Below are 27,545 nucleotides of genomic sequence, written 5' to 3'. Positions count from 1 at the left end.
AATGGATAGAGAACATGTGGTACACATATACAATGGAATATTACTCAGCCATAAAAAGAATGAGATGAGGCCATTTGTAGCAACATGGAAGAATCTAGAGACTGTCATACTAAGTGATGTAAGCCAGAAAGAGAAAGATGAATACCATACAATATCACTTATATGTGGAATCTAAAACAATAATACAAATGAACTTATTTACAAAACAGAAATAGACCCACCCACATAGAAAAAAAAAAATTTATGTTTACCAAAGATGAAAGGTGTGGAGAGTGATAAATTAGGAGTTTGAGATTAACAGATACACACCACTATATATAAAACAGATTAAAAAAAATTAAAAGGACCTACAGTAAATAAAAGGGAACTTATTCAACATCTTGCAATAACCCATGATGGAAACAAATATGAAAAAGTATCTATATATATACATATGGGGGTTTTCATATCTGTGGGCTTCCCTGGTGGCTCAGATGGTAAAGAATCTGCCTGCAATGCGGGAGACCTGGATTCAATCCCAGGGTCGAGAAGATTGCCCTGGAGAAGAGAATGGCAACCGACTCCAGTATTCTGGTCTGGAGAATCCCATGGACAGAGGAGCCTGGCGGGCTACAGTTCATGGGATCACAAAGAGTCAGACACAACTGAGTAATTAAGACTTTCATTTTTCCATACACACACACACACACAAACACACACACCCCTGAATCACTTTGTTGTGCACCAGAAACTAACACAACATGGTAAATCAACTACTTAAAAACAAACAAATAACTGAACTGACAGGGAGGCCCGCTCCACGGGCAGAGCCCCAGAGGACGTGTTGCCTTTGTAACCTGCTCAGGAAAGCTCTTTGCTGCCCTGGTGGCTCAGAGATTAAAGCATCTGCCTCCGATGCGGGAGACCCGGGTTCGATCCCTGGGTTGGGAAGATCCCCTGGAGAAGGAAATGGTAACCCACTCCAGTATTCTTGCCTAGAGAATCCCATGGACAGAGAAGCCTCCTAGGCTACAGTCCACGGGGTCACAGAGTCGGACACGACTGAGCCACTTCACTTTCACTTTCAGGAAAGCTCTTCAAGGCTGGCTCTCCTACAGTCAGGTTTGTTGTTACTGAAGCTGACACATTTTAAACCTGACTTCTGTTCTACACCGTCGTTTCACCCATCCTGTGACCCCGGAGACGCGCAAGAGGAACACGCACCGTGAGGACCACATGCAACTGACTCTGTCTCCTCCACTTCAGAGCCGTGGGAACTCGGGTAAGTGACCTCATTTCTGAGAAGCCCAGTGCCCCATCTGCAAACCAGAGATGATCCTGCCCACCCTGGCTCCCAGGAGCTCAAGGTTAGAGGTGATCACGCACAGAGCGCTGGGTCCTGGGAGGCGTTCACCCAAGGCCTTCCAGACTTCTTCCCAAGTTGTGTCTGAGCTCACTTCAGTCATCCCCAAATGCTCAATAATCATTTATCTTATTGAAAACTCAGTTCATGTATCTCTTTATTGTTTTATTATTTCCTTTCAACATTTTATTGTATTGTCTTTATTTCAAATTTTTTTTGAAAGCTGCCTCTTTTCATATTGAATTTTCTGTGTGTCTTGATTTGAGTTTCCAAGGGATGAGTTTCTTTTGCAGACTCTCTTATCAATGCCATGTTTCCACCTTAGAAGCCCAGGAAGCTTGCTGACAGACTAACAGAATGATCAAAATGTCCCAAACCCAAGTTTTCTCTTTCATTTTAAATAACTCACACTGTCTTCCCCAAACCCCAGAACTGCAGGGTCAGGTGAGACCTCCAAGATCTGGGTGGGCCAGAGGGATGACCAGGGCTAGAGAAACATGCTAACCGATGGAGATGCAGAAATGGCCCGCGAACCAGTACCGCAGTACTGCCTGACTCGTGGACGGATGCTCACCATGCGGACTTGCTTGTTTCCCCGGGATGGCATTCCACTGTGCTCCGGGCTGCCCCCAATCCTTTTGGGAGATAACTTCTCTCTTCCCTGGTAACCACTGTGTACTTTCTGTTCGTGATTCTTTGTATATTTACTTTTATCCACATGTTTTGCTCAGAATCTTGGTTCAAGTGCTGACCTTACACCTTTGCCCAAATGACTTGCAAACACATGTGGATATAAATATCAGTATCAGACTGGGTTACTCTCCCCGTGGACATGTACTTATTTACTCATGTTTTGCAAACTAAACATCTCCCATGCGCACCCCTCCATTCTATCATCAGCTTTGAGTTATTCATCCAACTAGCATTTGCTGAGCTCCTGAGTCATTCATCCAACTAGCATTTGCTGAGCTCCTCCAAGGCATTGGGCTCTTAGCTCGTGTGCTAATTCTCTGCTTTCTGTCTTCCTTTTCAACCCTCAGAAGTCCTTCTTACCACTGTGCTCTGAAGTGCCCACACAAAATATAATATCCCATGACAGGATGTCTTTCCATGTGCAAACCAAAATAGCCCTGGCCTTTGTGCAGCTATATTCCTTTCTAAACTCGTCCTGACACAACGTCTGGTCTCACCTCTCACACATTTTTGCCACTTTCTGGCACACGTTGTGAGGTGCTGTCATAGATCTAAGTTGATTTTTTTTGGCCTCTTTATTTGTGAGCTTTGGATCCATTCACGCGTTTCTCCTCCCCACGATTTGAATTGCGTCCCTGGTGGGAAGTCAGATGCTTGCTTTTCAATCCCTTTTCCTTCTGCTAACAAAAATGTTAAGGAAAGGTTAGCCACGCTTGGAAAAGAGGCTTAATGACATTCTAATAAAGTGACCACATAGATAGTCTTGTTTTAAATGACAAACTCTTCCTTTGCAAAAATTTAGAGCTGAATGAGATCTGAGAACTCTCATTCAGTCTAAGCTCCTACCGGGACTGTGTATTGAGTCAGGTTTAGAATCCGGGCCTCTGGACTCAATTCAGTGGGGCAGGGGGGAGGTTCCTTTTAAATATTATCTTTTCTTTTTTTTTAATCAAAAATATATATGCAGGAGGGTGGGAAGGAGGTTTGAGAAGGAGGGGACATATGGATACATATAGCTGATTCATGTCCTTGTACAGCAAAAATTAACACAACACTGTAAAGCAATTATACTCCAATAAAAAATATAGATGCAAAATAAAGAACAGAAGGTAAACCGAAGACCACGCCGATCAAGCACGTTTTCAGCACCCTGCGGCCCCTAAATATGCGATTCTTCCCAGACACCTTGAACCTCTGAGGTGCATTCCTTCATTGCCAGGGATCCTGCCAGCTCACCCTGGTTCCGCTGTCCTCTGAGCCCGACAGAACCCAGGTCTCTCTTCCCAGCATGCTAATCTCTCGTGATCACAGTGGGTCTGCTGTGGTTTGTCATTGGCAGCCAGGACTGCTAATATTGCCTGAGTCTGTTTGAATGTCTCTGTTGATGGGGATTATGTTTTTATTTTTGGACAGTCCTCATTGTTAGAAAGTTTTCCTGCTAATCGCACAAAACTCTGTCTTCCGCTGCCGTCCTCACCGAGGGTCCATTTTGCTCTGTGACCTTGTGCGCACACAATGCTCCAGGGCTGAGCCACAGGCAGACTTTGACCTGGACAGTCTCTCCTGGCCCCTCTTTCTCCTGGCCTCCGACTTCCCTTGCTCTGACTCCACTTTCAGTTTTGCACTGAGCTTTGTCATGAGCGACCCCGTGGGGCGGTCCTTCCAGCTTCTTCCAGACCCATCCTCCAGGACACGACCTCCAGCTGGAACCCTGGCCTCCTGGAGCTTCGGCCCGCCCCCACCCTCGCTGGGTCTCGGCGGTTTGGGAGCGATCCTCAGATGCGCAGGCCTCAGTTCTGTCCCCTGGAGTGGCCCCGGGTACATCTAATCCCTGGTGGTATTTTAGGAACATGACCCCATGCCTCTTGTTCGCTCTCTCGGGCACTCTTGCAGAGGGTGGATAGAAGTGCCTGCATGTGTAGAGTCTGACCTGTGCGGGGCCCCGAGCCACTTCCCTGCCTTGGCTGGAACAAGCTGTTTCAGTGCTGCCGGCTCCAGCCATGGGCTTTGTTCAGCTGCACGTCCACACCCCGGGCTTGCGGTCAACCGAACAAGTCCACGCCGTCCCCTCTCCTACGAACGGCTGTTCAGCCTGGTCCCTGCTATTCTCGACTCACCTGTTTCCAAACCCTCATGCATTCTGTTCATTCCTATTTTGCTTGGATTCCTTATTCTGGCACCTGATGTCTTTATGAATCTTGACTCTTTCATGGGCCTTTACATTTCCAAGCTTTCATTGTGCACGGAGTTTAATATGTGAAGATTCTGTGCTTCAAAAGCATAGATGAAAGTGAGCGGTCAGGGTGTGGGTTCACATCTCTGAAGCAGCTTCGCACGTGCACTGGGATCAAGCAGAGAAGTGGTGGGTGGTGGAAGCCAGGTTTCCCCAGCGGGGATGGGAGGTTGTGGATACATGGTGTGGAGAAGGGGTTAGATTAAGGGCCAGAGACCTCGGGGTAAGCTCAGGTGCAGCCTAGCACAGATGCTAAGGGATGGATTCGGAAGCACTGATAGACTTGTGTGCACACATGAGCTAGCATCCATACATACGTTTCCTGGCTCTGTTGGTTGAGGGGTGCCCAGACATAGGGACATTCCAGGAGCAGGAAGCCCATGCAGGGCCCACTACTTGGTTTCGAAATGCAGTTCTCTGATAAAAGGCACCTGGGGTTTCTGGAGAAAGGGCTCGTTCCAGGACTGGGTCAGGGAAAATGGAAGACAAGTCTGAGCCATGTTGTAGCAGCAGAAAGTGAGGAAGTGCATTCTTCACCACAAGTCAGGAGCACGTCAAAGGGACACATGCGTCAACCCAAGGCCACCTCAAAGCTCTGGAATAGCCAGAGTTGTCCCGATGGGAGCAAAAGCAAACAGCGCAGTACTGCATTATAACGCAAAGTCCAAAATGCACCTACCCAAGTCTGTGTGGACATAAAGAAAATATATACAGAGACAGGAGGCAAGGGACTAGCATCCTTACAGACCAGCTCCCAATAATTTACACAGATGCCCCCAGCCCAGACCTCTGGACTTGGTGACTTGTTTACAAAGAAGGAGTTCTGGAGGAGGGGGCAGTGTCATTCCTCCCGGACAAGCCTGACAAGCGCTCCCAGGGTTAGGTGATTGCATTCCTGTCGTCATGTACACGTCAGGGAGGCAGCGCACGCTCTTGATACGCTGTGATGAGAACGGCCCTTCACCTCTGTGGTCTCTCCCCACTCCCCAAATCCATTAACTGTGGTCTATTCATGAAGAAACGTCAGAAAAAGCAAATGGAGAGACTCTACAGAACAGCTGATGCTCAAAACTGTCAAGCCATCAGAAATAAGGAAAGACTGGGGACTATCACGGAGCATAGGAGGCTGGGGAAGGATGACAACCAAATTTAGCACCTGTGCAAGTTTTCTGTATCGAAAATGCCTTCTCCTCCAAATGATTAAAAATAAAAATAAAGGAGAGGCACATACATAACTTTAAAATGGTGTTCGACAGGCAAGCACAAGGGATCTGATATTCTGTTAGTGACCGCTTGCTGGATAGTGTTGGTCCAACATCATCCACTCCATCGAGCTGATCACAGAGCTCCCTTCTTGCGGGCATGATGGCCCCCACCCACGACTGCACTTTCCCCAGCCATCAAAGCTGGGACTTCACCCCCATGGTATGTGGGTGTGGCAAGCTCCAGAACTCTACACTTCCAAGGCTGTGGCATTCCACTGTGCTTATCCAGACGAAGACCAGCCGTGACTTTTCCCTTAATTACCGTCTTCAAGGGTGTTCCCTCCTACCTAAGGCACAGTGGAGGCTCCCCCCAACTCTGCTACATCCTCCTTGGCTCCGCCCACCCCTGAGATCCGGTCACCGCCCCTGCTTCCCTGCTTGTCTGGGGTTGTGTGTGCTCCCGGGTGTGCCTGCCTGCCTCCCTCCCAGACACTGACCCACGTTCCTCCCACACCTCATCACACTCCCTGAAGAAGCTTTGGAAACTTCAGGGACTCGGGACTCCAAGACACTCCAACTATTTCAGCAACTCCTTGACATTTACGAACAGCGATAAAGAATACATGTGTTCTCTGTTTCTGCCGTTCTTGTTTTCAGGCCTTGATTGGAACATAAGATCTTTGGGTTCAGGGTCTTTTTAAGGACATCATGTTTTATTTACATATGTGGGTCTGGTAAAGTGTTATTTGGGCCAATTTTCCCCTCTGTGTTTCTTGGTGAAGTATTGATTGAGCATGTGATTGCCTAATAAGGAGCAATGTTAGTTTCTTCAGTTTGTCTTTACATGGGCAACAGTTTCAAGCACCCCCTCCAACCTGCCCCTTCCCTACAACAAGAACCCGTGTTGCTTGGATCTTCATTGAGGCTTATCCTCCACCCTGTGGCTTCTGTCTCACTGTCTCACCCAAGGTCTCATCCGCCAACCTGAGGATTACCCAAGGGGGTTTGAATCCACTGCGCAAACAGAGATCCATAAAGCCCCTCATGAGAGGCCTTGCTGAAGAGCATAAGACTCAGCATCTACACCACTGCCTGGCCTGTGAGCTCACTAATGCTCTCACAGAAGCTTGTAAGTTCCCGAGCAGAGCTTGTCCTCAGAAAGCCCAACCGCCGCTTCAAAACCCTGCTCTTCTCAGATGTCAGCTTTGAAAGAAATTGTCATAGCCTTTCCGTTTCTTTCTTGATCACGCTCACCCAGCTCCCCTGGCCCTCAGCACGCGTCGGTCTCTCTCTGATTTACCCAGGGCCATCCTCAGAGCCCGCTCCCCTTTCTTATTTCAACGTTGCCCCCGTTAGTCCTTTCCTTTCCGAGTGTTCACATGAGAAAGTCATGGTGTTTCTCAATCCTCCGCCTGCGATCCGAGCCCATGACGTGGGGCAGGGATGAGGGGAGGGATGCGAGGAGGAAAGCACCCAGGTCTCACTGGATGGCCTGGGGTCCTGGCTGCTGTGAGCGAGCCCCTGTGGGTGTGTGGCTGGGGTGTGACAGTGCGTGTCGATGGTGTGCATGTGCTCGTGTGTGTGCCTACATTAGTGAGTGTGTATGTGTGTAAGGCAGTGTGTGCCTGGGTGCCTGTCCATGTATGTATGTGTGTGTGTGTGTAAAACAGGGTGTGTGTTGGCCTCTGTGTGTGTCTGTGTGTGAGGCAGTGAGTGTGTGTCTGTGTGCCTGTTTGTGTATGTAGGTGTGTATGTGTGTGAGACAGTGTGAGTGTGTGTTTGTAAGACAGAGAGTGAGTGCATATTGGCCTATGCATGCGTATGTATGTAAGGCAGTATGTGTGTCTGTCCATGTATGTATGTGTGTATGTGTGTGAGACAATGTGAGTGTGTGTGTGGAGAGGATCAGACACCAGCTTTGGGGAGGCCAGGTCCAGTCGGCTGGGACCAGAGGCCTCAAGAGGCCTGTGGTGAGCAGGCTGGGTGAGCGGCTGGGGGCAGGTCGGGAGGAGGGGGTGGGGAGGTGGGGAGGCGAGGGGGGTGTGGAGTGATGGGGGGGCAGGGAGGAGGGCCTCGGGGCGTCCTGAGGCGCATACTTCCTCCCCCCCCCCCCCCCCCCCCCCCGGCCACAGCAGGGAACCGCTGCACACAGACCCCCCCCTCCACCTGGTCAAGAATCTGGCCTCCGTGTGTTCACATTCTGCTCTTCGCTGCCCCCAGACCCTGCCTGGAGCCCCGACTTTCTCACGTGTGAAATGGGAGCACTACCAACTGCAAATTGAACACAAGCTACAGGAGGACGGGATGAGATGGAAAGTGCCTGGCACGAGGCTTTGCTGGGGAAAAGCGCTTTACCATCAGCGAGAGCTGCTCTCTACAGAGCCCTCGGCGCGTATCACCTCTTTGCATCACGTATACAATGTCTGTAACTACAAAACAGTGCCTGTCCTTATTTTTTTCAAAATTGAAGGAATAATATTTTATTGAGATATAATTGATTTTTAAAAAATTTTTACTGACGTGTAGTTCATTTAAAAGCGTATCATTTTTTACTTTCCTCTCGCTTGTAGGTGGTCCTGGTGTGTAGGAAATGTTCAGCCTTGTGCGGACCTGACCTCTGTTCTCCCTGTGCTAAAACACTGCTTTGATCGACCTCTGGATGCCTTGACTTATTGGCTTTGAATTGATCTATTGATTTAATAAAAGTCATTTTTCATGCTCACTGGGTCTGGATAAAGCAGTCAGGTTAGCTCTGGTTTGGCCAACATCATAAATAATAGATGTTTTCCTGATTCTGTTGGGTGATTCATTTCCACGGCATAAACACAGGAAACCTCTGTCAACGTCACGGCACTGGTATCTCTGCACAGAACCAGAGCCCCCGCCCCGTCCAGCGGATCCCGTCCACCTGCGCTCTTCATGTTTGGGAATAGCTACCCCTCACCGCTTCATCCCAGGAAGGGCCCCAGCCAACCGCACTCCCGAGGGCAGAGGCCTGCGGGGCTGGGGTCAGCAGAGCCCAGGGCAACGTGGCCACCCTCCCTGCCTGCAGCCCCTTCCACGCCCCTCGGCCCAGTGACCAGCTGAGTAAGCGCCCTCCTGGCAGGCCAGCGCCTCATTGAGAAACAGTGGAAATGAGGTCATCGGCAGTGGAGATTCACTTCCTCTGCACATTTGCAGCCAAGCAAGAAAAAAAGAAAAGAGCTACACGTTGAGCCTGAGGGTGTCAGAAGGCCATCATGATTTTAATTCTTGCTAACAAAGCCCAGAGCACATGTGCCTCACAGAAGTGTAGAATGGCACACGTGCGCACACCAGCCCCAGGACACCTGCTGTCCTAGCTCCGTCCACCCAGAATCTGCTGTCCAGCCAGGTTCCCGGAAGTGTGGCCACGAGGAGACAATGCCTCTGGGTCTCCGGTCCAGGAGCTGGCGGGATTTTGTGCTTCTAAAAGCCTTTAGTCCCAAATCTCAAGGGTTTGATTTTGTTTTTGTTTTGTTTTTTAAACTTTTTATTTTATATTAGAGTAGAACCAATTAGAGTCTGCATGAGGGCATGGCAACCCACTTTGGTATTCTGGCCTGGGAATCCAATGCACTGAGCAGCCTCATGGGCTACAGCCCATAGCGTCGCAGAGAGTCAGTCAGGACTGCAGCGACTGAGCAGGCATAGCCAGTTAACAAGGTTGTCATAGTTTCAGGCAGATAGCAAAGCGACTCAGCTGTGCATATATGTGTATCCAGTCTCCCCCAAACCTGCCTCCCTTCCAGGCTGCCACATAACACTGTGCAGAGTTCCCTGTGCTGCCCAGCAGGTCCTTGTTGGTCATCCGTCTTGAATACAGCAGCGTGTACATGTCCATCCCAAACTCCCGAACTATCCCTTACCCCCGTTCCTTCCCTCTTGGCAAACTCTCAGTCTGTTCTCTAAGCCTGTACCACATCTCAAGGTTCTGTCACAGCTCCTGCCAGGGGTGGCCGGGCTGGGAGCTTCATGCCAACGCGGCATGTACTTTGGGGAAATGAAAGTTGGCCTCCAAGAATCAAAAAATAGGAAATGAATCTAGCTGGCTGCGTTACTTCTTCACCCCTTCACACCCTGGGTGCTGCCCCCGGGCACTGTCTAGACCCTCCAGTGCGGTCGCGAGACCAGTTGTCCTGTGTCTGGCACGTGTTTTCTGTGAGGCAGACCAGTGTCTGGGAACCACAGCCAGGAAACACAAGAATGAGGGTCTGATTTCCCTCCTGGCCCCCAGCACTGAACAGTTTCAGCTGAAAGGAAGAACAGCACTTTCTTTCTCATGACATTTTGAGGGTGAAAATGTCTCTTGGAGGCACTTCCTCACAAGGAAGATCTCCAGTCCTGAAATGCTGACCCGCGTGAATCCCATTTAAAGCTCTCGCTGCCCCCAAAGTTCCTGTACTGACATCTTCTATTTCCCCCATTCTCACAGCTCTAATCTTCTCCATGGAAAATAAAGCTACTTCTCTTAATAATTAATTATGGAGCTATTTAAGGCATTTGGAGCTCTAATCAGAAACCTCAGCCTTATCACTTTTTACCAAAGTGAGCTCCATTATTAGTTGATTTCCACTGGTCTGAAACTTAAAGAAAACCTGATGAAATATTCCTCTGAGCCTGAATTTAAGCTCCGTAACAATTTTTGACTCTGAAAAAAAAAAAGTCCCTTAATAATTATATAGGGAGTTGCTAATAGTTCACACCCTCACATTCCCGAAATTCCTATGCAAATTACATAAATGGAGCCCAGGCGCAGTTGCAGAATTGAATATGCAGGCTTTATTATCACGCTCATCTCCCCTGGACTCAGGGAAGATTCTGGTTCATTCTTGTTTCAGATATTCGGACTATAGCCATGTTTCCAATCCCAGGATGGAGAGTGTATCATTAGCTGTTTTGTGTCCACCCCCACCGCCCCCCAGAGAAGGCAATGGCACCCCACTCCAGTACTCTTGCCTGGAAAATCCCATGGGCGGAGGAGCCTCATAGGCTGCAGTCCATGGGGTCGCTAGGAGTCGGACACGACTGAGCGACTTCACTTTCACTTTTCACTTTCATGCATTGGAGAAGGAAATGGCAACCCACTCCAGTGTTCTTGCCTGGAGAATCCCAGGGACGGGGGAGTCTGGTGGGCTGCCGTCTATGGGGTCGCACAGAGTCAGACACGACTGAAGTGACTTAACAGCCACCGCCCCCGCCCTCCCTCCAAACCTCCACTCCTTCCGGCTCCCCAAAACTCCATTCTTGAAGATGCTTAAAAAGGGTCAAGAGTTCTGGTTCACCAGATGTTTCTTAGATGTCTTACCTTTGTTTGGCAACATTTTTGGGTATAGAATTGTGTCTCATTTTCACTCAGAGGGTGTTACAGAGAAGGAAAGCAAAGAGGTGAACTGAAATTTGTTTATTTTAATTAGAAAAAGATTCTTCATTTTCCAAGGCTTTGCCACAGCAGTGAATTTAATAGTATATAATTAACTCTAATGCGCTTATGATTTGATTTGCAAAATTTCTTTCAAGGTAGATATTTGGGGGGAGAGGGAAGTTCAGGATTCCAGCCTGACCATGGGCTTTGATTCTGATGGTCCGCATGGTGGGAGGGATGAGGGGTGCTGGTGAAGGCTGGCTGACACAGGACCATGCCCTGTGTGGAATTCCTTAGGTGGGCTGAGTGGTGGCCCCCCAGAAGGGGAGCCTGCAGGCACAGTGGCCCCCCAGCTTTGTTGAGTCTTCTCTGGGCTGCAGAGTTCATACATGAACATGAGGATAACCTAGGAGAAGAGACAGGGCACTGGCGAATCAGCTTCTGTCTCACCTGAACATCTTAGCAGGTCTCAGCAGGCAGAGAGCTGGGAAGGACGGCTGAGGAGGTCACGTCAAAGGGGAGCAAAAAGGGAGGCAGCGCCGAAGGCTCACCATGGACCAAGGCCTCCTCTGCAACATGGAAGCAGATGTTGTGGGCCCACCTGGGCTGGACGGCCGGACAGCTGGACAAAGGCACACGTGTTTACTGCTAAAGGGGATCCAGTGAGAGGCCAACTGGACACAAGGCCGGGTGGAGGGCTTGCCTGGGGTAAAAGACACACCTGGGTTTGTTGGGAAAGAAAACTGGTCAATCCCTGTGACCTTCTTTCTCCAAATCTGCAAAATGTAGATACTTGTCCTCCCTTCCTGGCCGCTGTGAGGAAGTGACATTGCATGTGAGTGCCTGGCCTGGGGTCTGGCACTGGGAGGTGCTCAACAGGCACTCAGTCATGCCAACTCTTTGTGACCCCATGGACTATAGTGTCAGGCTTCTCTGTCCACAGGATTCTCCAGGCAAGAATACTGCAGTGGGTTGCCATTTCCTCCTCCAGGGGATTTTCCTGACCCGGAGATCAAATGCCCATGTACTGCATTGTCAGGCGGGTTCTATACCACCGAACTACCCGGGAAGTCCACTCAACACATGGGTTTGTCATTAAGGTTTGGTGGGTCCTGGAGAAGCTCCTCAATCAAAGTTATCTTCCCCCTGACCTACATCGATGAATGAAACTCCAGCCACCACTCGGTGGAGAGGTTGTGTCCTTTGAAGGGTCCTGTTTAAACAGAAACCATGCTCCAGGGGCTGGAGAGAGGGCACTGGGAAGGAAACCCACTCCCAGCTGGAAACACCTTTGTTTGAACTGAGATTATCAGGTTAACCAGTCAGTTAATGAGCAGGGCTCCGACGGTTGGAAAACTGGCAGATGGGTTTGGAGGGGTGGAGTGAGAATGGGGCTAGGGGACGAGGGAAGAATCCTGACGCCGGAGGGCTGACTGGCTGGCCGATGGCCTAGGGTTAGGGGGCCCGGAAGGGAGCTGGGATTGGAAGATGGTGGCTGGGGTGGGCCCAGTGGGGGAGGGGCTTAAGGAGCAAATTACCAAGATTCAGTGTTGTGAGACTCAGGGTACACTTATTTTTAAATAGTAAATAGTTGCTTTCAACTGATATGCTCAGTTCAGTTCAGTTTAGTCGCTCAGTCGTGTCCGACTTTTTGCGACCCCATGGACTGCAGCACGCTAGGCCTCCCTGTCCATCACCAACTCCCAGAGTTTACTCAAACTTATGTCCATAGAGTCAGTGATGCCATCCAACCTTCTCATCCTCTGTTGTCCCTTCTGCCTTCAATCTTTCTCAGCATCAGAGTCTTTTCAAATGAGTCAACTCTTTGCATGAGGTGGCCAAAGTATTGGAGTTTCAGCTTCAGCATCAGTCCTTCCAAAGAATATTCAGGGCTGGTTTCCTTTAGGACTGACTGGTTGGATCTTCTTGCAGTCCAAGGGACTCTCAAGAGTCTTCTCCAACACCACAGTTCAAAAGCATCAATTCTTCAGCACTCAACTTTGTTTATAGTCCAATTCTCTCATCCATACATGAGTACTGGAAAAACCATAGCCTTGACTAGACGGACTTTTGTTGGCAAAGTAATGTCTCTACTTTTTAATATGCTGTCTGGGTTGGTCATAACTTTTCTTCCAAGGAGCAAGATATGCTCAGTATACTGTTATTCAAACTCTGATGTTTCTCCAGGTGAAGAACCTTTAAATTTAAAGTGATGGGTCCAGGTGTTAACCTGGAAAAAGTCCAACATATATACTATCTGTGTCAAAGGACTCTGGAAACTTGGGGAAAAACAGTTTGGTAACTATTGCTGGGGTCGTGTGGAGGGAGGGCACTTACTTTTAATCTCTAGTGTATCATGGGCAAGGGTTTCTTCCTAATCCCCCAGCTGTGCCCTGAGACCCCTAAATACACCACGCAGTGACGGAGGCCCTCAGGCTCAGAGCACGTGCTGTGTCCACGTCATGGGGACCACTCCTTATCCGACCTTAGAGCGTGTTCTTTCCATACTCAAGGCTGCAATGCCAAATTATCCTCTGAGGGGACATCCGATGAGTCTTCCCAATCAGAGGATCCATTGTTTTTGTTGTAAGGAAACTTCTTCCTGTGTCTCCTACCACTTCCTAAATGAGGGCTAACAAAAAAAGCTGCCAGGTGACTTGAAACTGTCTTTCTCAAACCTCGGCCTTGTGACTTCGGGGGCGGACACTGCTCTGTTGAACGGGGTGGAGGGCTTCTGGGTCCACAGCACGCCAGGTACTAGCAGGACCCTCGCCAGCTGTGGGAGCCACAGAGGCCTCCATCGGTCTCTCTGGGGTGGAGGGAAACTGCTCCTGGCTGACAACCACTGACCTACAAAGGAGAAGTTGTCACCTCATGTGACAAGGCGTTCATCCGGAGAGAGCAGAGGCTCACGGAAGCCCCCAGGGTCCCCGGCTCCTCCTGAGCCTTGCCCACCATTTCCACTCGCGGCTTTTATCCCGACCACGGCAGGACGACCATGTTACCTTGGGCTTAGGAAGGGAAGAGGCGACCGGTGAAGAGCTACCCTGGTCCTTCCGACAGCCCTCCCCAAGGAACTGTACTTGTACTTCCTTTTCTGGGTGTCGCAGCCACTTCCAGATCAACGGACTTGTGGAAAGAGAAGTAATTCCCACTGGCCATGTTGCCACTTCAGTCAGAAGCGAGGATTCTGTCACTAAGCGTGAGGGGTTGAGTTGAGAACCCCGAGGCCCCCTTCGTTAAGTTAAGCCCTGAGCACAAGGGCCTCACTTGACCAAAGAGTCAACTCATCCTCTTCTGTTTTTCATGTAAAACTGATGGAAAACAGACCCATCACAGGTGTGCTGGTGTTCAGTTGCCGAGTCGTACCGACTCTCTGCGACCCCATGGACTGCAGCACGCCAGGCCTCCCTGTCCCTCACTATCTCCAAGTTTGAAAAAGAAAGTGAGAGTCACTCAGTCGTGTCCAACTCTTTGCGACCCCATGGACTATACAGTCCATGGAATTCTCCAGACCAGAATACTGGAGTGGGAAGCCTTTCCTGTCTCCAAGGGCTCTTCTCAACCCAGGGATTGAACCCAGGTCTCCCGCATTGCATTGGATTGACCGCATTGGATTCTGTACCAGCTGAGCTATCAGGGAAGCCATCTCCAAGTTTGCCTGAGTTCAAATCCATTGAATTGATGATGCACCATCTCACCCTCTTCTCCTCTTGCCTTCGATCTTTCCCAGCATCAGGGTCTTTTCCAATGAGTTGGCTGAAGTCCTTGGGTGGTCCTTAATCTGACATGGCCAGAGTCCTTATAAGAAAGGATGTTTGGACACAAAAGTCAAGTGAATATGGAGGCAGAGATTGCAGTGATGATGCTATGAGCCCAGGTCACAAAGATGGCCAGCAAACCACCCAGACCTTGGCCAGGGGCCTGGAGCAGATGCTCCAACTCATTCACAGGACTAGGTCCACCAGGTGACTCAGCTGGTAAAGAATCCTCCTGCAATGCAGGAGACCTGGGTTCGATCCAGGGGTTTGGAAGATCCCCTGGACAAGGGAAAGGTTACCCACTCTGGTATTCTGGCCTGGAGAATTCCATGGACGGCATAGTCCATGGGGTCGCAAAGAGTCTGACACAACTGAGCAACTTTCACTTTTCCCTTTCAGGCCCACCAGGATAATCTGGGGAAATCTTCCCATCTCAAGACCCTTACCTTTATTATATCAGCAAAATCCTTTCTGCCACATGTGGTCACAACGTCATAGGTTCTGAGAATCAGGGCATGGACGTCCTTGAGGGGATGTTGTTCTGTCTACCAATTTCCCGAAAAATATCGTTTCTTAATAAATAAATTCAGAAATATTGGGTTTAAGTAAAAGTTAAATAGGTTCCTTTATTGTGCAAATTTTTGGATTTTTTAAAATGTACTAATGTACATTATAGAACCCCAAAGAGAAATTTAATATGTAGTATTTCCTGATCTTATTTGATCAAAGATTCTACTCATCCTTTCCCCGCCCCCCAACATTTCAGGATAAAGTGGGAAAAAAGTCTCAGGAAACATGCTTTGGCCAAGTGGGGAAGAAGGCCCTGCAGGAGAAGTTTCGGGGTGTCACAGCAATAGATGGTAGGGGCTCCTGCCCTGAGCTCTGTGTCCGCAGCCACCACTTGCTGCTGAGTGAGTGGCAGAGCCCTGGGAGGAGGAATTAGGATCATTTAGGATCTGAAATTTCATCTTGGGAAATACCCGAGTAGGACCCACCTGACCTCACCTCCACCCTCTGCGGCAGTGGAGAGGCCAGCCTTCGCCCATCTTTCACTCAGCGGGGGATCTGGGCAGCCTTCTGCTGGGGACCCCTGCTGTCACCCCTCCTCTGCCCACACTCGCCAGCTCTGCCTGCAGGCCAGCCCTCTGGGCTCGGATCATCAACAGCTGTCTCCCCAGAATATCCCTACAAGCCGCTCTCAACTAGATACATTTGCGGAAGGTCGCCCAAAGGCGGGCTCTAGGCAGGAGTTCACAGCCCACTGTGAGTCACCAGGTGAGGCTGCTGGAGAGCCTCGGGTCTCAGGTTTGGGGGGATGGGGTGGGCAGGCTTCTCTGCACACGTGCTGCGTGCGTGCTAAGTTAGTTCAGTTGTGTCCGACCCTGCGTGACCCCATGGACTGCAGCCTGCCAGGCTCCTCTGTCCATGGGGTCCTCCAGGCAAGAATACTGGAGTGGGTTGCCATGCCCTCCTCCAGGGGATCTCCCCCACCCAGGGTCTGAACCCTTGTCTCTTACGTCTCCTGCACTGGCAGGCGGGTTCTTTACCACGAGTGCCACATGGGAAGCCCTTCCTCTCCATGGATGGGTTAACTGATGGGATTTATGCCAGCTAAGGGCTGGGAGGTGGCTCTGCAATGCTTATTAAATGTGACTGAAATGCTCCACAGGGCTCCCTCTGGGTATGGTCCACTCCAGCCCGCACCCCTGAGATTTTAAAGCCAGGAAACACATTTTCCGAATCTGTCTGTGTCCCCCTCCTCCCCTGCACCCTCCTCTCGATGGGCTTTGCGGGCAGAAGCCCGGGACAAGGCGGCCCCTCAGCTGGAGCTTCTCCACCATCCATGGCTCAGCAGGCCTGTTTAGAGCTCCAGCTGGGGACTCTGATTCCGAGGTTGCGTTCAAGGACCACATTAATGAGTCCTCAGAGGAAAGCTCTCGCAAAGCTTTTGAGCTCATAACCGCTTGGCCATGTTACAAGCTTCCAGTGTGCTAAGGTTCAGAAAATAAAATATTCCGAGAGCCAGTGTGCCAGGCCTTCACCCACCAGAAGCTTCTCCTGAGAGCCGACCCCACCCCTGTCCCCGCGTCAAGGGGTGGGGAGAACGATGCTGGGGACCCTTTCCTCTGTGAGCTCCCTGGGCAGTGTCCCTGAGAACCGTGTGGACAATGATAGCCCCCTGGGTCTCTCCGAGGTCAAAGGGCACCATCACAGGCACTTGTGGGGGGGTGGGTTGGGGGGGGGGTCTTCCCTGTCCCCAGAGACTGCAGAGTGAAACCCACTGCAGGGGGTTTGCGTTCTTTCTGCCCTTCCACCTGGAGCTTTCCATCCGTCAGCTGCATGACGTCAGCTCTTATTTTTAGGACGCTTCGGATGTGACATGTTCAACATGACGCTGAGACCTGGGCGTTGGTACAGCGCGGCCGAGGGACCCCGACTCTTGGGGAGCCCTGGCGGGGCCACCAGCCTCCAGGAGGACGGGGAGGGGGTGTGGGGAGGGGGCATGGGGCAGGGGTGACCCTGACTCAAGGCCTCCCCACCCCCTCCCTCCTCCTGCCTGCAGAGGCCTGTCCTCTCTGGTCCTCCTGGCGGCCAGGCTTTGGCCATGGAGGCGCCTGGAATGCTGGGGGCCACGTCTGCAGCGTTAGGTCCCAGGAAAGGCACAGCAGGGACGTCTGAGCTGCCTCAAGCTTGGGACTCACGGCTGCTGAGAGTTGCCACCAGCCGGTATCTCTCGTGTTCCCAGACCTGCAACCCCAGAGGATGAGTCCTCCAGCCTGAAGCGCGGAGTAGAGCCGGGAGGGCCGCTCAGAGCCCGGGGACATCTGCGTCCCAGCATCAGTGTAGCCTCCGTGCCAGCAAACCTGAAATGGTTTCCAGACCCCCTAACATCCATCCCCCCTATTCCCACATATACACAATCTTCCTTCATGGATGCAGAAAGCTTCATCACCAGTGTATCAGTTTTTGGTGTAAGACCTGATCCTATCCCATCACGGACTGATCTTGCCTCCTGCTTCATGCTGGGGTCCATTCTGAAGAGGGCTGGGGAGCGGGGAGGGAACCCAGGGAAAGGAGGACTTCTGGTGAGGCTGGGGATGGGAACCCAGAGCCGCGTGTTGCGGTAGGGGCCAAAGGCAGACTCTGCTTGTTATGGTTCAGAGGTCTCCCCAGAAGTCAGATGGAAGCCCTAACCACCAGTGCTGTGAGGGCCGCTTTCTCATAATAGGATCTTCGCAGGTGTCATCGAGTCGAGGCCATTAGGGTGGCGCTAAACTGGTCTAGGGCTTCCCAGGTGGCATGAATGGTGAAGAACCCATCTGCTGAAGCAGGAGATGCAAGAGACGAGGAGGGTTTGAACCCTGGGTCAGGAAGATCTCTCTGAATAATAATGAGAATAATCTCATCCTCAGGAACAGAATTACGGCACCAAACTATATACTATTATGGCTCTTGACAACAATTACTAAATTCTCTTCAAAAATAATAACTCTGTACTTGGAAAATTCTGTATATTCCTAGTTGCCAGTAGTTTTACCAGCATCTCCATTATTATAATCATATTTGATGTTTGCGTTGCTTGCTGCTTTTGTTTGTTTATCTGGCTGTGTCAGGCCTTAGTGACTGCATGTAGGACCTTTCATTACAGTGCCTGGACTCTCTAGCTGTGGCATTTGGTCTTAGTTTGCCCCATGAAATAGGGGATCTTAGTTTCCTGACCAGTGTTCTTCCTTTTCATTAAAAGGCACATTCTTAACCACTGGACCACCACGAATGTCCCACTTTCTACTTCTTTACTAGTGAGTTTAGTGTGTAAAAGGTTTTCTTTATTTTTTAATATCTAACATTCATAGAGCTCACCGATTAACTTTTATTTCCATTTCTGTAAACTGCGAACTTTTCTGACCATTTTCTAGGGATACTTCTATCACTTGGACAACAAGGAGATCCAACCAATCCATCCTAAAGGAAATCAGTCCTGAATATTCACTAGAAGGATTGATGCTGAAGCTGAGACTCCAATACTTTGGCCACCCGATGTGAAGAACTGACTCATTGGAAAAGACTCTGATGCTGGGAAAGACTGAAGGCAGGAGGAGAAGGGGACGACAGAGGATGAGATGATTGGATGGCATCACCGCCTAGATGGACAGGGGTTTGAGCAAACTCTGGGAGATAGTGGAGGACGGGGAAGCCTGGCGTGCTGCAGTCCATGGGGTCACAAAGAGTTGGACACAACTGAGTGACTGAACTGAACTGAGATGTATGACTGAAGATTCAAGGGCCCTTTATGTATTTTTCCTTTTGAATCTCTGTCATTTGTCACCAAAATAATTACTGTGACCATATTATTATTATTCGTTGCTTGTTACTGTCATTTGTTGTTACTATGTGCTGAGTGACTTCATTATCACCACCTTTTAAGGAAGTGAAGTGAAGTCGCTCAGTTGTGTCTGACTCTTTGCAACCCCATGGACTGTAGCCTATCAGGCTCTTCCGCCCATGGGATTTTCCAGGCAAGAGTGCTGGAGTGTATTGCCATTTTGTTCTCCAGGGGATCTTCCCAACCCAGGGATCGAACCCGGGTCTCCCGCATTGCAGGCAGGCGCTTTACCGTCTGAGCCACCAGGGAAACCCTTTAAGGAAGTATTACCCCCATTTTATAGTTGCGAAAATAAGTGTCTCTGACACTTATATAGTTTAGACAACCTCACAGAGCTAGGAAATGCCAGCCCTGACCCCAGGCAATCCCTACAGCCCTACAATCCTCATGATAATTGTTTGTACAACTTCTACCTATCTTAGTGTCTTCCAGTTATTTGGGTTGTAAAACACCATCACAGTTTTTAATTCCATATAATCATGTATGTCCATATTGTCTTAAATATTTTGTTTGCCTGTCATCATAATTGCACTGAGTACACACGTTGACTTTACTTGATATGAGGATTAAATGAGCCCCAGTGACCAGTGCCCATCCTTATTTCATAGAGGGATTTTGACATCCCACCTGTCACTTGAAGCAGATCTTTTTGTTACATAGAATGTTTTGATGTAGAGGCATTTTTTCCATAACTCACATCTATCTATCTTCATTTTAAATTCTCAGGTAATAATACCATTTTCCAGATGAGAGAAGAAAAAAGAAGCCTTAGATAGTTGTACCGGCTTCCCCTGTGGCTCAATGGTAAAGAACCCACCTGCCAGTGCAGGAGACACAGGGGATGTGGGCTCGATCCCTGGGTCAGGAAGATCCCCTGGAGGAGGACACAGCAACCCACCCCAGTATTCTTGTCTGGAGAATCCCATGGACAGAGGATCCTGGTGGGCTACAGTCTATGGGGTTGCAAAGAGTCAGACACGACTTAGCCACTAAACAAGAGCAACAAACAGTTGTGCTTTGGCCCAAGAGCAGAAATGCGAGAAATCTGAAGACTCAGGGGTGATTCTCGCTCTGTGCCCTGCTAAGACCACTGCCAAAGCCAGCCGTGAGAAGCCCGGCCGTTAGCGCAGGGCTGGTGCACTGGGATGACCCTGCGGGGTGGGGTGGGGAGGGAGGCGAGAGGGGCGTTCAGGATGGGGGACACGTGCACTCGTGGCTGATTCATGTCAATGTATGGCAAAAACCACTACAATATTGTAAAGTAATTAGCCTCCAATTGAAAAAAAAAAGAGCCGCGCCCTTGAGTCCCTGCTCCAGGCTGAGCCTCAGTCACTGCTGTTCAGAGGGCGAGTTCAGGGTCCTCTTGGCAAGGTCTGACACAAACCCCGAGACTCTGGAGCAGGCTGTCTGGGCCCTGGGGCACTGGCTCCCCTGCGGCCCCGTGAACCGCCCCGGGTGCTGCCCGACGCTGGAGGCCGGCCCAGCTCTGCTCCGCAGCCCCGGAGCCGGCGGGCCCTGCCAGCCCCACGGTCTGAGAATCGCGGCTCCAAGGCCTGTCTCCGAGGCGACAGAGGGATTCCTGAGCCCCTGGTGCCATCGCTCAGGGATACAGACCTTCCGGCGTCCACATCTCCTGTCGCTGTGCCTGAGGCCACTCCAAGAGGTTCTATCAGCGGAGGCGCAGTTCCTGTTCACACAAGGGTCCTAAAGCCGGACCCCGAGCTCCTGATGGGTGGTTGATCCTCCCCCGGGACGGAGGACCCTGACACTTGCCGCACAGCCTCTGCCGTGTGCGGTCAAGCTTTCATGTCCTGCCTGCACTGCTGGGAGCACGAGCTGGAGCTGGCCTTACCTCCACTCTTGCCTTACAGGCCTCCCGCACCTGTCTGTCATCGCTGGTGCCTCTCCCTGGCCGGCCAGGCCGGTCCTCTCTCGGCGGTGCTGACCTCCAGGCAGCTCGGCTCTGTCGCCACGGCACCCAGCAGGCCCTGCACGGTCAGTCAGCCCCTGCTGCCGACAGAGCACAGGGCCGGGTTCGCTTTGTCCTGGTCCCTAGTTTATTCTGTGGTTAACATACCCATACCTCCCATATATGATCACGGTGATGTGGATCAGGTTTTAGGAATGGGTGAAAACAGGCTGTGTTCACTTCCCAAGGCACTGTTATGAAGTACCATAACCTGGGGGTCTGAAAACAACAGAAATCTGCTCTCCCGTCGTTCTAGTCATCAGGAGCCTGTAGTCAAGGTGTGGGCAAGGGCCCTGCTCTGTCCAGAGCCAGTGGACATTTATTGACATCCTTCTGCCCAACGAATAAAGATGCAAATTTGTTTTTTTGGAAGAGAATTTAGTAATCATTGACAAGAGCGATGATATTCTACAGTTTGGTGCCGTAATTCTGTTCCTGAGGATAAGATTATTCAAGTTAAGAGAAAGCTAGATTTATAATGTTGGAGACGACTCTTGAGAGTCCCTTGGACTGCAAGGAGATCCAACCAGTCCATCCTAAAGGAGATCAGTCCTGAATATTCATTGGAAGGACTGATGTTGAAGCTGAAACTCCAACACTTAGGCTACCTGATTCGAAGAGCTGACTCATTGGAAAAGACCCTGATGCTGGGAAAGATTGAGGGTGGGAGGAGAAGGGGACGACAGAGGATGAGATGGTTGGATGCCATCACCAACTCAATGGACATGAGTTTGGGTGGACTCCGGGAGTTGGTGATGGACAGGGAGGCCTGGTGTGCTGCGATTCATAGGGTCGCAAAGAGTCGGTCACTACTGAGTAACTGAACTGAACGGATGCAGGTAAGATTATAAGAATTTTAAAAATCCAAAAATTCAGCCACAGAGTTACTTTCTCATAGACTAATAACTCTGTAACATATTATGTGGTGATTTAAAATGACTGTATTCTGGTCAAGAAGCAACAGTTAGAACTGGACATGGAGTGACAGACTGGTTCAAAATTGGGAAAAGAATAAGTCAAGGCTGTATATTGTCACCCTGCTTATTTAACTTATATGCAGAGTACATCATGCAAAATGCCAGGCTGGACGAAGCACAAGCTGGAATCAAGATTGCCAGGAAAAATATCAATAACCTCAGATATGCAGGTTACTGACACCACCGTTATGGCAGAAAATGAAGAAGAACTAAAGAACCTGTTGGTGAAGGTGAAAGAGGAGAATGAAATGTTGACTTAAAACTCAACATTCAAAAAACAAGGATCATGGCAGCTGGTCCCATCACTTCATGGCAAATGAGGGGGAAAGTATGGAAACAGTAACAGACTTTATTTTCTTGGGCTCCAAAATCACTGAGGTCAGTGACTGCAGCCATGAAATTAAAAGACGCTTGAACTTGGAAGAAAGGCTATGATCAACCTGCTGCTGCTAAGTCACTTCGTGTGACGCCATAGAAGGCAGCCCACTGGGCTCCCCTGTCCCTGGGATTCTCCAGGCGAGAACACTGGAGTGGGTCACCATTTCCTTCTCCAATGCATGAAAGTGAAAAGTGAAAGGGAAGTCGCTCAGTCCTGTCCGACTCTTAGCGACCCCATGGACCACAGCCTACCAGGCTGCTCTGTCCATGGGATTTTCCAGGCAAGAGTACTGGAGTGGGGTGCCATAGCCTTCTCCATATGATCAACCTAGATAGCATATTAAAAAGCAGAGACATTACCTTGCTGACAAAGGTCCATATAATCAAGCTATACTTTTTCCAGTAGTCATGTACTGGATGTGAGAGCTGGACCATAAAGAAGGTGGAATGCTGAAGAACTGATGCTTTTGAACTGTGGTGTTGAAGAAGACTCTTGGGAGTCCCTTGGACAGCAAGGAAATCAAACCAGTTAAGCCTAAAGGTAATCAACCCTAAATATTAATTGGAAGGACTGATGCTGAAGCTGAAACTCCAATACTCTGGCCACCTGATGTGAAGAGACGACTCATTGGAAAAGACCCTGAGGGCAAGAGGAGAAGGGTGCAACAGAGGACGATATGGTTGGATGGCATTATCAACTCAACGGACATGGGTTTGAGCAGACTCCAGGGGATAGTGAAGGACAGGGAAGCCTGGCATGCTGTAGTCCATGGAGTTACAAAGAGTCGGACACAATTGAGTAACTGAACAACAACAAAAATTACAGAGAATTTGCAAAATAGGGTGCATGTGAAATAATGTTCAGTAGGAGACAATATATTGAAGTAATTGCAAATATTTAGAAAATAGCATATAAATATACATGGATGCAGATGAAAGGAAGCTATACGAAAAGCAATTCATTTTATATTGATAAAAGTGTTTGGATATAATTTTCTGTAATTGTTTTATTAGTAAATGCATTAAAATATATATAACTATCTTCATTTCTCCATATTACATATTATGAATCAATAACTCCTCATGATTCATTTTGTATTGACCAATAATCAGGATATAAAAACCCAATTCAGGGATTCAGTTAAGAGAAGCTGTGTCCTTTGGGGGCATTTCCTGACTCAGTTGAGAAATATTGACTGAGCATGTGTACATGTCTCTCTAAAGAAAACTTTACTTCTCAAGAGTGACGCTTGGTTCCCCGACACTTTCTTTCCTATTGGTATAAGACCTCCAAACTTTTATTTATTTATTTATCATTATATTTTATTTTGGCCGCCTTGGGTCTTTGTTGTGAAATTTGGGCTTTCTTCAGTTACAAACACAAGGGTTTAATTGCCCCAAGGGATGTGGGATCTTAGTTATAAAAACCAGAGATTGAACCCACATTACCTGCCCTGGAAGGCAGGTTCTTAACTATTGAACAAAACCACTAGGGAAGTCCCAGAACGCCAACCCTTCAATCAGCAAAATCATTCCCTATTACAGTTACTCCTCAAAACAGCTTCAAAAATCACTAGAAAAGTCACTTGGGAAAAGCAGCAAATAACTACAAGAATATTATACATGCTGGAACTAGCCAAATAGAAACGTTTGGTCATTCACCTGTTCTGTGGTCTTGGAGAAACCCTCTGAGTTTTACAAATGACAAAAACATGCTGTCAAAGCTTCGGCTCAGGCCCTGTGTTTGCATGCGAAGAGCAGCTATTTCAGGCTCTGGGCTCTGGTTACACAGGCTGGAAGCTTTGTTCTCAGAATTCATGCTGTCATCGAAAGGACTCAACACAAATACAGCAGTAGGTCTGAGTGGCTGAGCTGTAACCACAGCTGCAAACCCCTCTTCATGTGAAAACTCCAGGCTTTTTCTGGGTCTGGAACGCCTGCGGGCCATGCCTTCCGCCCGCCTGTCCTGCCCCTGGAATCTCATCTGTTTTCACCATCTTCTTTCTGCTCCTCATGGTCAGAGCACCCCCTCCCCGTGGTCTCCGGAGCAGGGGTTTTACACATTGGTGATCTTCGTGTGGCCAGGGCCTGTGTGTCCTCTTCTAACTGAACTGTGCCCATCTCGTGGTGGCTGAGTGTCTGGCTCACAGGCCTTTAGGGAACCTTAACGTGAGGTCTATGGGGAGACTTGTGGAGTCTAGGAGGTCCCCGAAATCGTGGGCAGTGGGAGTGCACGTCGGGGGGCAGACAGGTGGAGGCCTCAGAACGGGTCCCTTGCTTCTGTCCCTTGACGGCCCCTGTGGTTCCAGCCAGTCCTAGAGGCCCCTCGCCCCTCCAGGGCGGTGGGTTTAGTAGTCTCCAGCAGGTAACCTGTCGGCCTGAGGGGTGCGCGGGGATGCTGGCCGGGCCTCCCTGGGAAAGGGTTTCCTCACTAGTGAGGGGGTGAGAGGGGGCCGTCCCGGGATCCACACATGCCTGCAGCAGACTCTGCTCTCTGGGGACCCCGGGCAGCTTATGCGATGAGGCAGTGCGGGGAGTTGGGGGCACCTGGGGCCCGCAGGTGTGACTGAGCATGGACTTCACTGGCCCCGAGGAGTTGACTCTGCACTTGCGACCTGAGACAATATGCGTTCTATTTTTTTTAATTGATTTACTTTAGTTGGAGGCTAATTACTTTACAATATTGTAGCGGGTTTTGCCATAAATTGACATGAATCAGCCATGGGTGCACATGTGTCCCCCATCCTGAGCCCTCCTCTCACCTCCCTCCCCATCCCATCCCTCTGGGTTGTTCCAGAGCACCAGCTTTGAGTGCCCTGCTTCATGCATCAAACTTGGACTGGCGATCTGTTTCACATATGGTAATATACATGTTTCAATACTATTCTCTCAAATCATCCCAACTTCGCCTTCTCCCACAGAGTCCAAAAGTCTGATTCTTAAAAGTGCAAGTGTTAGTCATTCAGTCGTGTCCAACTCTTTGTGACCCCAAGGACTGTAGCCCGCCGGGCTCCTCTGTCCATGGAAATCCCCAGGCAAGGATACTGGAGTGGGTTTCCCTTCTCTTCTCCAGGGGATCTTCTCCACCCAGGGATCAAACCCGGGTCTCCGGCACTGCAGGCAGACTCTGCACCACTGAGCCACCAGGGAAGCCCGACTACTTCTTGAAGCGCTTTTAACTGAATTTTTTATAGCGGATACCCCTGCCAGGACGCAGCAGTTCTCATTGGATGAAGATAAGAATTTCTCCCCTCCTCTCCCGAAGTTCAGGGTCTCTGTAGAAGGTGCTCACAGATGTTGACTGATTCATTGATGGACAGACTCAAATGCCTCTGAGTAGCCCAGGTACCAAGGAAATTTGCCAGGGCCAGTTTGGAGGAGGCTGTATTGATGGCCTGTGTGCAGTTCCCAGGGGCAAGCGGAAGCCCCAAGGGTCAGGGTGTGGCCCTGAGGGGTGCCAGAGGGAGGACCCAGCGGGCTGCTGGCCAGACACCATTGGGTGCCCCTTTGCCAAGAGCGTGTGGAGCAAACTGGGCTGAACTTGGGCTCCCCTGGCTGACCTGCGGTGTTGAGAAGGATTCTGAAGCTGTGTCCAAATTCAGTCTCCGCTATCCCTTAAGTCTCCCAGGGACCTGAAGAGAGGCAGTCGGTTCAGTGTTGTCCTGCAGTTATGTCCTCCCTGTCCGGGTCTGGTTCTTGCTTTGGGGTCAGGAAATTTGGGGAGGCCTCCCGGAAGCAGGGCTCTCCTGAGTGGGTTCACATAGCTCTCAAGTAAGGCCCTCATCCCTTTGAAAAGTGCAAGTTGCTCACTTGTGTCCCACTCTTTGTGACCTCATGGACTCTACAGTCCATGGAATTCTCCAGGCCAGAATACTGGAGGAGGTAGCCTTTCCTTTCTCCAGGGGATCTTTCCAACCCAGGAACCGAACCTGGGCCTCCTGCACTGCAGGCAGATTCTTTACCAGCTTAGCCACCAGGGAAGCCCACTCTGAGCCACCCTCGGCCTAGGCCGAGGTGCTGTTTTCAGGCCCAAACCAACACACTAGCCCCGGGTGTATGTCAGTTCCTGTAACAGCCCCCTACTCAGACCAAGGTGCTCAGACTCCACTGGGTCCCTTCAGAGCCCCCGGCCTGGGGAACCCCCGTCCAGCCGCCTTTGCTGGGACTGGTGTGCGGCTCTCCCCGCGGCGCTCTGCTGTCCGGGGCTCCTGGTGTGCATCTCCAGAGCCCGCCTGCCCATCTGTCTGGTGAGTCTCCAGGGCCGGGTCGCCCGATGGAGGACCAAGGGATGACTGGGCCCATGTTGTCCCAACTCTGGTTCGGCCACGTCTCCCTCAGTCCCAGCGCGCTGGGGGCATGCCCTCTGCTCGCCCCCGCGCTATCGAAGTGTGAGGGGCGCCAGGTTAGACCCGTCCACGTGCAGGGGACGCGGTGCCGGCTCTGAGGGGCTCCCCCTGGTCACCCGGGAAAGGACAGGGCAGGGCCTCCTGGCGGGGCGGCATAGACAAGGAGCTGGACAGGACGCGGGCCCAGGAGCCTCAACGCGCAGCTGAGGTGTGCTCTTCTCTGGGGCGGAGAGTGTCAAGGATGGCCTTCCAGCACGGAAGGGACAGGACGAAAGTCAGACTGGTGACCTGTGTGGCCGCAGGGGCGAGAGGGAGCGAAGAGGGGCCCGGAGGCGAAGGGTCGGGGGTGCCATCGGAGGGTGTCAGGCGTGGGTCAGACCCCCAACCCCTCTCTTCGCTCCCCGGGGGGTGGAGCAGGGTAGGTGACCAGGACACGTGCCTCCCTCGCCCGCCCCCGTCGAGTGATGGATCGGTGCCTCCAGCGCCCGGATAGGGGAGCTGGGGGTGCGGGGGGTGGGGGGCGCCTGACGGACCCGCTTGAAGTGAAGCAGCTGCATGCCTGGCTCAGGGGAGGTGGCCGAAGGACATGACCTTCCTCCCGGCCTTTCTTTTGCGAAAGGAAGTCTTTGGAAGTTTGCAGCAACTGAATAAATCTTGTCACCGTGATAAGCAGGGTCCCGTGTCGCCCGCGAGGCGGAGAGAGCGCCACACTTCCTGCGATTGTTCCCGTTTATTGCATTTCAGCGTGTGAGCCCCCCAAGCCCCGATCCCGGGGAGCCCGGGCGGAAGCGGCGGCCAGGGCCTCCGCGGGACGCGGGGAGCGTGGCCTGGTTATTCCCGGAGCGTTTTGGAGCCGCCGCGCCCGCGGCTCGGG

General features: G+C 50.7%; 2 long non-coding RNA genes across 2 annotated transcripts; one reads left to right on the top strand and one right to left on the bottom strand.

The window, feature by feature from the left end:
* Positions 1-1,049: 1,049 nt before the first annotated feature.
* On the top strand, positions 1,050-8,195 carry LOC120862435. The gene is made up of 3 exons (XR_005720768.1): positions 1,050-1,261; positions 6,443-6,602; positions 7,694-8,195. It is a non-coding gene; the product is annotated as an uncharacterized LOC120862435 (long non-coding RNA).
* A 2,685-nt stretch (positions 8,196-10,880) lies between these two features.
* LOC120862831 lies at positions 10,881-20,961 on the bottom strand. Its single transcript, XR_005720856.1, has 2 exons — positions 20,854-20,961; positions 10,881-11,478 (listed from the first exon to the last, which is right to left on the bottom strand). It is a non-coding gene; the product is annotated as an uncharacterized LOC120862831 (long non-coding RNA).
* Between the last annotated feature and the right edge of the window lie 6,584 nt (positions 20,962-27,545).

Source organism: Oryx dammah, unplaced genomic scaffold, assembly GCF_014754425.2.
Source record: "Oryx dammah isolate SB20612 unplaced genomic scaffold, SCBI_Odam_1.1 HiC_scaffold_4, whole genome shotgun sequence".
Taxonomy (NCBI): Eukaryota; Metazoa; Chordata; class Mammalia; order Artiodactyla; family Bovidae; genus Oryx; species Oryx dammah.
This window is presented reverse-complemented; position numbering and strand designations above follow the sequence as displayed.